This window comes from Saccopteryx bilineata, chromosome X, assembly GCF_036850765.1.
Source record: "Saccopteryx bilineata isolate mSacBil1 chromosome X, mSacBil1_pri_phased_curated, whole genome shotgun sequence".
Lineage (NCBI taxonomy): Eukaryota > Metazoa > Chordata > Mammalia > Chiroptera > Emballonuridae > Saccopteryx > Saccopteryx bilineata.
The window spans coordinates 63,724,671-63,737,369 of NC_089502.1; positions in this window are offsets into that span (position 1 = coordinate 63,724,671).

Genomic DNA, 12,699 nt, shown 5'->3' on the forward strand with positions numbered 1-12,699 from the left:
TCCATGATTAGTGTCAGTCATATTGCACTTTGCTTGACCTACTTCCCCAGATGGTTATTGCAAACAACCTTGACCGTCCTATCTGGAGCTCCAATCAGCTAGAAACTGCCTGCTCCATAATCTTCTTCCTCCAGATAAAACACAGGGCCAGAACCTACCTGACAGCCAAAGTGGAAGTGCACAACCAAAAGACCTACCCTTCCTCTGGTGCCCATCAACCCTGGTAGAGTTCTTTGTAGTACCTATGCACTGCTTTGCTATCCCTGAGTCTTAGTCCTTCTACTGCAGGTCTGGCTCCAGTGCTTTTGGACAGTAAAGAAAAAGAGGTTCTAAGAAAAGTAACCTCACAGGGTGATTTGATAGTAAATTCCTAACTGAGAGGTTATTTTTGATAGTCTAATTCCAGCTGATGCTATTCTAAAGACCTAGAGCAGCACCATATAAGAAGTAAAAAGGAGTGGTAGTGACCCCTTCCTTTTTAGAACTTTGATCATTGAAATTGTAAAATCAACAGATAATGGAAGAGAGCAGGTATTTGGAGGATTTCCTCAAAGCAAAAATAAAATAATCAGACAAATAACAAAAAAAAATCATGTCTTCTGCACCCAAAGGTGGAGAAAACAGGGCTTGGTTATAGCATTCCATGTTGGAGTTAACATGGCTAAGGAAGCATAAACCAACAGAACAGTAATGATTTAAAAGGAAAGAGAAAAACAGAAGTCAGAGATTATGAGATCAACTTTGCCAGTGTTTACCAATGTAAGCTGGGGGCATGGATGTCCTTTCTGAAATGAGAGAATGGCATCCACTGTAGGAATATCCTCACAGTGAAAATGGATTAAGCAGAGTAGCCCAGTTTGTTCTGATCCCATATTCTTTTAACACAAATACTTTATTTTCATGGAGATTTCTTTATAAGGGAACAGTTCTGCAGACAGAGCCCTTTGCTGGATCTTTAGAAAGAATTGAGAGTCACTATGCCTATCAGACATCACCACAGTGTGTGCTTAGAAAGCCCAGTAGCAAAGACCCTAAACTGACATTTCATCTAGGTGATGACATAGAGGAGGCCTCTGATTTGAAAGAGATTCAGTGCAAGTGAAAGCCATAGTAGATACCAGGCTTGCAAGAAAATATGTCTGAGCTGCCCTGAAACATCCACCATGCACTGCCTATGTGATCAGATGAAGGGTTACATCAGCAGAGGTCCCCAGTGCAGAAGTGGCAAAATGACACTAGGAAACAAAGAGCAAAGTAAATTTTTGTTACGGGGTAATAAATAAATTCATCCTTTTTTATTATCCATCATCTTCCCTCTGGTAACCACCATACTGCTGTCTGTGTCTATGAGTTTTGTTTGTTTTTGTCTTGTTTGTTCTTTTGTTGCTTTTTGTTTTTTATCCCACGTAAGAGTGATGATTTTTAACAATATGGATGGACTTGAGAGTATATGTTAAGTGAAATAAGTCAAAAAGAGAAAGACAAATACCTTATAATCTTACTTATATTTGGAAAAAAATACTATCTTGATACCAAGATCAGATTATTGGCTGCCAGTGGCAGGGGTTGTGGGATTCACAAAATGGATGAAGAGAATCAAGAGATTCAAATTTCCAGTTATAAAATAAATAAGTTATAGGGATATAATATACATCACTGAAACAAGTTAATAATACCTTATTGCATATTTGAACATGGCTGAGAGAGTAGATCTTAAATATTCTCATCAAAAGAAAAAATTACTTTGTAACTATGTGTGATTATGGATATTAATTACATATGGTGATCATTTCCCATTAAGCATAAATATCGATGTTACATTGTACACCAGAAACTAATATGTTACATGTCAATTATACATCAATAAAAAATTTTAAAAGCAAATGTTCTTAGTATTAAAGTGATAACTGAATATGGTGTGTGGACTGAAATAACTATTTTGTATGCTTTGAATATGATTGCTATTAATAATTTTGTGGGTTTACAAATTTGGGTTATTATTGAAAGTAAAAATCAACCACTAATGAGTGAAAGGTAAATGAATAAAAACTTATGCCACACATTTATAACAAAAACACTTCTGTTATAAGCAAGCCTCCTAGCTTGTTATAGTGAAATTGAAGGTTTACCATACTAGAAATGTAGAACAATGAATTTAATTTTTTTAAATGTGCTTTAATGATAGGAAAACAACTTACTTAATAGTTGTTGTCATGGCAACTGATGGTTTCTCTATTGAGCAAAAGAATGCATAATTAGGAGTTATTGAACACTATTTTTTAAATGAGAAAGTAAAGTCCTAAAGGATACCTGTGTAATTATAAAATCTGATTGTCAAAGATGGCTCACATCTCCCTTAATTTCCCTGTTTGATAATTTTGTGACAGTTACATTTTAATGAATATTCTAGATGCTAATTTGCATAGATTACCTTTGTATTATATTTGGTTTATTAACATAAATGCTAGAAATTCTTATTTTTTTGTGTGTGACAGAGACAGAGAAAGACAGAGAGAGAGACAGATAGGGACAGACACACAGGAAGGGAGAGAGATGAGAAGCATCAATTCTTCATTGTGGCACCTTAGTTGTTCATTGATTGCTTTCTCATATGTGCCTTGACTGGGGGGCTACAGCAGACTGAGTGACCCCATGTTCAAGCCAGTGACCTTGTGCTCAAGCTGGTGAGCCTTGCTCAAACCAGATGAGCCTGTGCTCAAGCTGGCAACCTCGAAGTTTTGAACCTGAGTCTTCTGTGTCCCAGTCTGACACTCTATCCACTGCATTACCGCCTGGTCAGGTGAAATCCTTTATTTTTGATAGCATCTTTTTTTTAATCTTATTTTTATTAATTTTAATGCAGTGACATTGATAAATCAGGGTACATATGTTCTGAGAAAACATCTCCAGATTATTTTGATCTTTGATTATGCTGCATACCCCTCACTCAGAGTCAAATCGTCCTCTGTCACCTTCTATCTGGTTTTCTTTGTGCACCTTCCCTCCCCCCACTCCCTCCCTCTCCTTCCTCGCCCCTTCCCCACCCCTCCACCCCATGCCCTGTCACCATCACATTCTTGTCCATGTATCTAAGTCTCATTTTTATGTCCCATCTATGCATTGGTTCATATAGTTCTTAGTTTTTTTCTAATTTACTTATTTCACTCCGTATAATGTTATCAAGGTCCATCCATGTTATTGTAAATGATCCGATGTCATCATTTCTTATGGCTGAGTAGTATTCCATAGTATATATGTACCAAAACTTTTTAATCCACTCGTCCTCTGATGGACACTTGGACACTTGGGCTGTTTCCAGGTCTTCGCTATTGTGAATAATGCTGCTATAAACATGGGGGTGCATTTCTCCTTCTGGAATCATTCTATGGTGTCCTTGGGGTACATTCCTAAAAGTGGGATGGCTGGGTCAAAAGGCAGTTCGATTTTCAATTTTTTGAGAAGTCTCCATATTGTTTTCCACAGAGGCTGCACCAGTCTGCATTCCCACCAGCAATGCAGGAGGGTTCCCTTTTCTCCACATCCTCGCCAGCACTTATTCTGTGTTGTTTTGTTGATGAGCGCCATTCTAACCGGTGTGAGGTGATATCTCATTGTGGTTTTAATTTGCATTTCTCTAATGATTAATGATGTTGAGCATTTTTTCATATGCCTATTGGCCATCTGTATATCCTCTTTGGAGAAGTGTCTATTCATTTCTTTTGCCCATTTTTGATTAGATTGTTTGTCTTTCTGGTGTTGAGATTTACAAGTTCTTTATAAATTTTGGTTATTAACCCTTTATCAGACATACTGTCAAATATGTTCTCCCATTATGTAGTTTGTCTTTTTATTCTGTTCTTATTGTCTTTGGCCGTGCCAAAGCTTTTTAATTTGATATAGTCCCATTCACTACTCACAGGATTCGAATGGACATTATCTCTTGAAGTTTAAATTCCACTATAATTTGAAATAACATCAGAATTTTTCTAACTAGACCTTGTTCAACTGGGGCTTCAATATACCCAATATTTGGTGGATCTAAGAAAATGTTTTAAATTTGGGGCAATGTCAGTGATGAGACTATGATAAGCTGTAATATGTTAATCAGGAGCAAAGTAAATTAAAGTGAAATTTGAGAAATGATATGATAAATTATTGAAGGATCTTATGCAGAATAGTGGGAAATACAGAGGAGAGACTTTACTAAGCACTCCACTCTTTGGATTTTTAGCCCACCACTTATCGAGTTCATTCCTATTTGCTCTACTTCCCCCAGCTCTGCAAATAACATGGTTGACCATATGACAAAGATAATGTGACCTTGCATTCCATTGAGGTACTTATTATTTTTTTTCTGAAATCTAAGCAGTACCTAATTCTAGTTCTTATACCCAAATTTTAATATTTTAATCTTATTTTTAACACTTGATCTTAATTTTCTGACAAATACTTATTCTATACTGAACTGTATTATTTCCTTATTCTCTGTAGTCCTTGTTTTGAATGGAATCCTGTTCCTAAAATCTATTTCAACAAATTGACTATATACTACTTGCCAATAGGTTTCTTTGACACTGGCATGTCAATTTATCCAAATGTAGTTTATAACTAGATTTATATGATGCTACTTCAGGTTTGTGAAACATCTGCTTGGAGTTGGTCAGTGATCTTCTCTGAAGACCCATAAAACCTATATCTTCAACTAGAAGTGGAAAACTGAAAATCCTCAAACATTTATAAATGCCATTTATAAATTTTTCTGTCCAATACAGTGATAAAATCTTTACTATCTTTACAATATATTGAAGTTAAGATTGTTGTACACTTAAGAATGATTGCTGTATTCCTGAGAATAGATACAATTATTCTACTTTTTGTTTAATTTTTATTTATTTTTTTAAATTTTATTTATTCATTTTTAGAGAGGAAAGAGAGAGAGAAACAGAGAGAGAGAAGGGGGAGGAGCAGGAAGCATCAACTCCCATATGTGCCTTGACCAGGCAAGCCCAGGGTTTCGAACCGGTGACCTCAGCATTTCCAGATCAATGCTTTATCCACTGCGCCACCACAGGTCAGGCACAATTATTCTACTTTTTATTTAATCTTTGAAAATAAAAAGGTTATTACAGTGGGATGGGCCAGATGGAGCTTAAGTGAGTAACTTAAAAGTCAATATTAAAATATATTTGCACCAAGCCTAAGTGTCTATATTTCTATAATTATTTAAATGAATCATGTTATTTTCTGCCTGCTATAAGCACATAATCAGAGCTCTCTGTCATATTTTTGTTAAAAGAGTCTCAGCTGTTTAGATTAACATGGTAACTATATTCTTCTTAATCTTACATTATTTCAAACATGAAAGAAATTATTATTAAATTCAAAATTTTCATGGATTTAACTTAGGATAATAATGAAGAAAGAAAACAGTTATGGAAATTTCAACATGTCATGTGTTCTACTAAAAATTAGGAAGAAAATACACAGATGAGCTTTTTTCTTGTTGACAGAAAATTTCAAATGTCACAAGTGAATTACTCCCAAAGAGAATAACTAGCACCTAAAAAATATCATTTTATGTATATCTGAGTCATTAGAAAAATTGAAAGTACTTTAATACTTTCAAAATGTTAACTTATAAACTGGTATTTTAAAATTTCCTATAAAACAGTTGGAGGAGAGAACAGGAAGACAGCACTCTATTTGAGGAACTTAAAAACTTAAGCGAATGCATATTATCTGGATTCAGAATAATTTTAACCCTTTGAATCCAAAGATCAATAAAATGAAATATTTTGTTTGAGAGGGAAAGAAGACTTGAAATTCTAACAAGCAATTTTCAGATATACAAAATAGGCTTAATAGGTTAGATATTATGTGTAAAGTCTAAGGCCGAGAACTGGAATTTGCAACATTATCAGGTGAAATTCTACAATTTTGAAAATTGCCATCAAAATTCTACCTAGGGAAGGCATTACCTCTGCTTCACGAATACCTTCATATGTTGCTTTAGGGCAGTGGTTCTCAAAGTGTGTGCCAGAGCACACTGGTGCACCCTAGAAGATTTCCAGTTGCCCCTATGGTATTCCAGAGAAATATATGTCTGTTTGGGACCAAAAAACCAACAGGGATTTTGGAGTTTAAATTTTTGGGGGACAGAGATGTGGGGAATTGGCTGTAAGCTGACAGTCTGCCCAAACCCCCACCTCACTTGCCTGATTAGGTTGCAAAAGGCTGTTAAGCTGTGGTGCTGGATTGTTTACACTACCCTCCATGTTCCCCGGAAAGACTAGAGGCAAGTTTCTTCTATCTTTTGTTTGGTGTAAAGTTAAGATGATATGTATGGTGGGGGTTTTCTGCATTCAAAACAATTAAGAGTAAAAAGAAAGGAATTCTTCAATGTATTGATGAGGAAATGAGAGTTTGCCTTTCAAATATATGCCTAAACATTGAAGAAATAGCTAGGACACATCAGTCTCATATTTCTCATAAACACAAGATGAAAAAAACTTAACACATTCATGCCGAATTTATTAAATCTTACTAAGAATGTATCTATATATGTAAAAAGATCACTTTTTTGTTGTTTTTTTATTTTTTAACCCCTCTTTTTTATGAGTTCTAAAAAGCATAACTCAAAAACTGTAACATAAAAATGTTTTTTAATGTCAGAATAAATTTAATTTTGTTGTATTTATTTCATTTAATTACCATAAAAGCATGCTTGGACTTTATATTATTTTCTTTAATATTTGACTTAATTGTTATAACATACTTCTCAGAAATTTGTATGTAGTGTACCTACAACAGGGGTAGTCAACATTTATATACCTACCACCCACTTTTGTATCTCTGTTAGTAGTAAAATTTTCTACCTGCCCGCCAGTTCCACAGTAATGGTGATTTATAAAGTAGGGAAATAACTTTACTTTATAAAATTTATAAAGCAGAGTTACAGCAAGTTAAAGCATATAATAATAACTACTTACCAAGTACTTTATGTCAGATTTTCACTAAGTTTGGCAGAATAAATCTTTATAAAACAACTTACTATATTTAAATCTATCTTTTTATTTATACTTTGGTTGCTCTGCTACCACCCACCATGAAAGCTGGAATGCCCACTAGTGGACAGTAGGGACCAGGTTGACTACCACTGACCTACAATTATTTGTAGGATTTTAAATGCGCTCTGACTTCAAAAAGTTTGAGAACCACTACTTTAAGGGATAGTGAAATTTTGAGGACATGGATGAACAGAAGCCAGAGCTGTAAATATAATAGCACAATGGCTGTGCACATAAATCAGGATTGGTTGAGGGGGTAGTTGAAAAGGAAAAAAGGACTAATAATTTAAAAGTTAGGCTTTTGAGGGTTTAAATGGACTAGTAATAAGTTCCTGGTCTTGAGGTGGATATAGACTAAGGGATATGTTTTGCATCTCTGTAATGCATATCTCTTCCTTTCACCTCTCTCCACATTATTAGAAAGTCTAATAAAACACAAACGAGTTCTGAGTTGGGACCATCCTAAGAAAATAAATTTATTGAGAATTTACAACAGTCCTGGGGAGAATTTTGTGCTTCTTCAGTTTACAGATTTGAGGTTTGAGGGTTTCTTATCTTGACATCACAGCTGACACATGAATTACAGTATTTTAAAGTTTTTGAGTACCAAAGCCAACATTAAAAGTAGCATGTTGATTGTTAACTATGCAAGGGTTTTCTTACTTCCAGTTGTGCCATGAAGTTGAGAAGAGACTATATTTTAAAGGAGGACACCATTTCTAATCTTACTAAGATGAAATCAGATATTCAATTGGTAAAAAGTACATAGTCAAATGTGGTGTCTCCATCAGCAGTTCATTCAGCAAATACTTATTGAATGACTATTATGAGACAATCACTAGTACAAAGGGATGAACAAATCAAGGCTGACAGTCCAATGTGCAAATGTTGAAAAGCAATCACACAAATTTATTTATACTTTCAAATGTATATAAGTTCCAATAAAGTAAAGCATAAGATTGTATTAAAGAATATTTGGTGGCACCAAAATTAGATTTGTTTCCATGAAAGTTCTATCAGAAGACATGACATTTAAACTAAGACTTGAATGATGAGTAAGATTTAGCTAAGCAAGGAATAGAGGAGATTTCCATTTAAAAAATATTTATTTATCTCATTTGACTTTCTGTTAAAATATAAAATAAATACAAATTTTAAACTACAAGCTCAGCATTGTTCTTATTATTACTTAGCCTGGTTATTAGAAATGAAAGAATTTCTTTATAAGAATTTTAGCTGAGTGTTTTTGGGGTGGAGGGCATAATAACCATTTATTGAAAATTTATGTTTAAGTTTTATATGTTTTGGGCATTTCCAAATTGTCAAAGAAATGTCTTGCTCAACTGCTTAATGAAGCTTTTCCTTGGTCTACTTTGCTTTTTATTTTAATAATTTTAAAAATTCCAGATTTTTATAACTATTGCCTGTGGGGGATTTACAAAGGAATCAGATTTTTATGGAATAGCAGCAAACTAAATAAAATTTGGCATCATATTAAAAGACCATAAATCACTTCTGTGCACTGAATTATCTTCTAAGTTTCATTAATAACAGATTTCTTATCATCAAAGTCAACTAGAGAATTGGAATCCTGACAAGTTTCTCCCTTGTCAAAAGGAAAAACATTTTTGTATTTCTTTATTCTTTTAATTTTTGATCCATTCAGAAACTAAAGAATACAAATGGAATGTTTTAAAACACATCTCTTTTTAAATAATTTTGAAGTGTGTTTTTCCACTTTCAAAAGCTATGAGTATAAAATAACTCATTAATATGAATAAAAACAGAACTGTGGAGTTGTTCAAAGTCAAGAGTGTCTTATCTCAGATTTGGATCATTTATAATCATTTTTCACCAGTAACCTTGACTTAGTTTATTAATGATTCTTCGACCAGATGAAAGTAAAAAAAAAAGAAATGAGGAAAATTATCATCAAAGCAACCTTTAGTGTAATTATTCAAGATACTAAAACGGTTAAAGATTTTTACTATCAATTCTACCAAAACCAACCAATTTAGATAATAACATTGAGTTTATTTATTTATTTAGATAATAACATTGAGTTTCATTAAGGTTAAGATCAGTTGGAAAGGATATATATTTATTTGAGAAGGATTGATTTTTTTTCTACCATCATAACTTAATTTTTATATTAGAGCAACCATTACAAAGGTAAGAATAACATTTTATTCTTATAAAAATTCTTAAAATTCTAGTTCTCCTTTTCAAGTAAAATTCCACTATAAGAGACTACCACCTCTTTATCTTTCATTAGTTACAAAGAATCAATTTCTTTAGAGATGATACCCTATTACCTTTTTTTTGTCACCTTGAAATTTGTGGACTATTTAAAACTATGTATGGTATATTTCATTTCTAGCTTGAGAAGGTAAGCAACCATCTAAGCACCAGGCCTGAATTGTCTGACTGGAGACACTAAGCAGGAAAAAAAACTAAATCATGGAGTCAAAGAAAATAAGTACCAGAATAATTACACTTAGCATTATGAAAGTTTTGATTCTCACTATATGAAATGTTTTCTTCTATTTTCTCAATTTAATTATTCTTCAAAATCTACTCAGCCCTGTTCCATCCCTATGTCCAGGAAAGAAGCAGAGGATCCCATACTTTGCATTTGTCTAAAGTCTCTAGGTTTCTGCTTGTTTGGGAGAAGGTCAAAGTAACTGTAACAAAGCATTACACAAAGTGCAGTGGGGTTGATGAATGGAAAATCCTATGGTTTGCTTCGCCTGGAATGAAATGTTGATGTACCTGGTTTTCAAAACTAGTATTTGTCATTTGTATAATTGGTGACTTTTTTTTTGTGGGACAGATCCCTAAAAGTATTCCTAGGAAAAGAAAAAGTCATTAAAAATAGCTCCCTACTTTTCTATTTTTTTTCCAAGTGAGTGGAGGGGAGATATGGAGACAGACGCCCACATGCACCCCAACTAGGATCCACCCAGCAACCCCATTTAGGGCTGATGGTCTGCCCATCTGGGGCCTTACTTGTAATCAAGCTATTTTTAGCACCTGAGGTGAAAGCTCTACAAAGCCATCCTCATTGCCCAGGCCTACATGCTCCTATCAATTGAGCCATGGCTGTGGGACAGGAGGAGAGAGATAGGGGGAGAGAATGTTGAGAGATAGAGAAGCAGATGGTCACTTCTCTTATGTGCTCTGACTGGGAATCAAACCTGGGACATTCACATGGTGGATTGATGCTCTACCAGTGAGCAAACCATCCAGGACCCAACTTTTTTATTTTCTAAGATAATTTGATTATTATTTGTCTTATCTCTACCTTATATGTTTAATAAAATTTACTAATAAAGTCATCTGGGTCTTTAGTTTTCTTTCTGGAAAGTTTTTAAATTGTGAGTTAAATATACTTAATTGATATTGGGTAATCAGTTTTTCTATCTCTACTTGCATCACTGGGGATTTTATCATTCAAGGAAATTTGTTTATTACATATAAGTTATTGAATTTATTTGTACAAAATTGTTTATACTATTCTCCTATTAAGTTTTATATCTATATAATTTGTGGTGATACCCTCTCCATTATTTCTGATAGTGATCATTTTAACTTTACTTTTTTATCTTAGGCTAGCTAGAGGTATATCAATTTTATTTATCTTTTCAAAGAACTAGATTTTCACACTAGAATTTTTAAAGAACCAATCTCATTTTTTTCAGACTCATATCCCACTCATCTATTAATTCTCTTCTATCTACCTTTAAATATACCTAGAATTTGACCACTTTGTAATGCTTTTATAATATCACTTTGGTCCAAGTTATCATCTTTAAGCTAGATCCCCTCAGTAGTCACCTAACTGACAGCCCAAGTTTTATCTTTTCCTATTGGAAAAAAATATATATTATAAACATGGATTCAGAATAATTATTTTAAAACTTAGATCATTTCACATCTATAATTAAAACTTCCAAAATTCTCTCATCTTAAATTAATATAAAACCCCAAGTCCACCAGTGGTATACGCAGCCCTACAAGGTTACCTCTCTGGTTCTATGTCCTACTTCCTTATTCGCAGCTCACTGTATTCTAGTCACACCACCTTATTGAACTTATTGAAAAAAGCCAAGGGATTCTCTGCCTCAGTAGCATTGCATATTCTCTTCTTTTTCCATGCAGAATCTCTCTTTCAGACATTAACAAGACAGACTCTTTCACTTCCTTAAGTGTTTCCTCAAATGTCAAATTTTAGTAAGGGCAAGCATGACCATCCAATTTCAAACTATATCTTCCACTTTCATCCTGATTATTCACACTTTCCTTGTCATATTATATTGTTCACAGTGCTTACCATCTTCAAGCAACTTATTTATTACAGTTATTCTTTGTGCTCTGTCTCTCCATTATAATGTAAGTTTTGTGAGAGCAGGACTTCATTATTTGGTACTTTCCTGTCTCTAGTGACAAACATGGTGTTACATAGAAGATATATAGTTCATAGTTGTTGAGTAAATAAGCCTAAATTCATACCTACTATATGATTAAAGCTTCTTAAAGTCAAAGGTCTCTTTTTAGTTAGTAGAAAATAGTAAAGCAAAGTGATTAATCATATAAGCTCCAGCATCAGATGGCCTGTGTTTGAAGTCTGGCTTTATAATTTACTTTCTAAGTAAACTTGAGCAAGTCAGTTAATCTTTCTTTGACAATAATGTTACCTTTCTCTTAGGGTACTGAGAATATTAAATGAAACAGTATATTTAAAACATTTAGCAGAAACAAATTATAGTAACAGAAAAAACTGATAGTTTCCAGGCTGGGTAAAGAAGGTAAAGGAATTAAGAAGTACAAAATATAAGTTACAAAAAAGTCATGGAGATATAAAGTACAGAATAGGAAATATTGTCTATACTATTGCATTAACTATGTAGAGTGTCGGGATTACTAGACTTATGGGAGGAATCACTTTATAAGTTATATAAATGTCTAATCATTATGCTTTATACATGAAACTAATATAATATTAAATGTCAACTATAGTAGAAAAAATTTAAAAATAAAAATGAAACATTTAGGATAGTTCCTGATAAATATTAAAATATTTGATGTATATTAGTTTTATTATGTGTTCTCACTTATGTGAGGAATCTAAATTGTCAAGCTCATAGAAGTAGAAAGTAGAATGGTGGCTATCGAGGATTGGGAAGAAAGGGAGACCAGGAGGTGTTGCTCAAAGTGTGTCAAGTTTCAGTTACGTAACATGGATATGTCCTAATGACCTACTGTATATAACACAGTGCCTTTTGTTAACAATAAGTATTCTATATTTAAACATTTACTGAGGATAGATTTTCCATTGTGTTCTTATCACACACACACAAGAGAGCAAGAAGAAACTTTTGGAAGGATGGATAGGTCTATGGCTTTGATTATAGTGATGATTACATTGATGTATAATTATTTTCAAACTCATCAAGTTGTATCCACTAAATATAAACTGTTTTTTACATGCCAATTGCACCTCAATAAAACATTTTAATTTATAGATGAGTTGAATAATAAAGAAATAAAATGCCTTTTATAAAACACTAATATGCTTGTTGTTATAAACTCTAGGCATTGAGGCATAGTAGTTTGTCTCTCGTGCATAAGA